Source organism: Melospiza georgiana, chromosome 10, assembly GCF_028018845.1.
Source record: "Melospiza georgiana isolate bMelGeo1 chromosome 10, bMelGeo1.pri, whole genome shotgun sequence".
Lineage (NCBI taxonomy): Eukaryota > Metazoa > Chordata > Aves > Passeriformes > Passerellidae > Melospiza > Melospiza georgiana.
This window is the reverse complement of record NC_080439.1, coordinates 23,060,026-23,061,705: the sequence shown is the minus strand read 5'-3', so window position 1 is coordinate 23,061,705 and position 1,680 is coordinate 23,060,026.

The window sequence follows — 1,680 nt, the reverse complement described above, 5'->3', positions numbered from 1 at the left end:
CCTGTGAGAAAACCAGGTACAGCAGTGAGCTGCCATCCACAAAGACTGCCCTGTACAGGGTGTGCTCCACTTGGGAACAACCTGCTCTGAGTGACTCCACATCCCAGCCCCAGAAATCAGAGAGGTTCTGAGCACAGGCAGCCCTTTCCAGACTGGGGTTGGAGAGGGGAGCCAGCCTGCAGTCCCTCTGCAGCCCCAGTGGTGTGGGGTTCCCTGCTGTTGGAACCCCAATGTTGGTAGCAGAGCCCAGCACAGCAAAGCACCCAATGTTCTGACTCAGCTCATCTGTTGGCTTTTATTGTGCTGCTGTGACTTGTGTGGTGAATTCCAGGTGGGGAATGCAACAGCAGGCAGGCCAGAGCGCCTCAGTGATGCCAGAGTTCAGTGCAATGTGCACCCACAATGAGGAGCCCTGTGGAGCTCCATCATGGCTGAGTCACAGGGTTTGGGTGGTGCAGACAACTGGCAGCATTTGTCCCCTTTGGGGAGAAGATGGATTTTTAGCCCAGATCTGGAGATGGTAAAAATTTACTAAAATCCAGCCAAGTTTATTGCCGTTACCAGCTGGCTTGGCTGCTGAACTCCTGCAATGTTGGTGCAAGGAAAGGGAGTTGTGCAGCTTTGCCTGACAGATGGAGCTCAGCAAGCCAGACTCTCCCTGCCCATCCCTGCCCCACCTCGCCCCAGAGGCTGGAGGGAGGAAAGGACAAGGGAGGGGAGGCACATGGAGGAAGATGATGGAAGGAACAGCACAGGAGCAGTGTACTTTGGTGGGCAGGGCAGCAGCAGGGCTGGGCTGTTCCTACATCTGCCAGCTGTCAGCCCTGTGACTTTAGGGGAATTTCTCCACCTAACCCTCCCAGTCTGCACAAGCATTCAGATCACAGTGTTGGCAAACTAAAGAACAAAAGTCCTGTACTTAGCAGGCCTACTCAGGCTCAATAACCTGTGTGCTGTATTCAGAAAATAGAGTTTTCTTTGGCCACAGCTGTCACACACGTGTAAAGCCCAAAGGTGTGCATTGGTCTGTCAGTCCTGGCAGTGCTGCACCACTGCAGTGTACAGTGCAGCAGAGAACAGCACCCAAATAGGAGGGAGAGCCAAAAACTTTCTCACACGAAAACTCCTCAACAAGCAGGTGATCAGTGAAGTGATCACCTTACTTACTACTACTACTACTTACTACTTAACCCTAACCCTAACTCTAACCCTAACCTACTGAACCCTAACCCTAAAGTGAAGTGTAAGGTGTAGCAGAGAACAGCACTCAAATAGGATGGAGAGCCAAAAACTCCCTGACATGAAAAGTCCCCAGCAAGCAGGAGATCAGTAAAGTGATCACCTTACTTACTACTACTACTACTTACTTACTAGTACTCACTACTTAACCCTAACCCTAACCCTAAGCCACAGAACCCTAGCCCTAAGCTGAAGTATAAGGTGTAGCAGAGAACAGCATCCAAGTAGGAGGGAGAGCCAAAAATTCCTCTACACAAAAACTCCACAACAAGCAGGTGATCAGTGAAGTGATCACCTTACTTACTACTACTACTACTACTACTACTACTTACTACTTAACCCTAACCCTAACTCTAACCCTAACCCTAAAACCTAATCCTAAGCCACAGAACCCTAACCCTAAGGTGAAGTGTAAGGTGTAGCAGAGAACAGCGCCCAAAT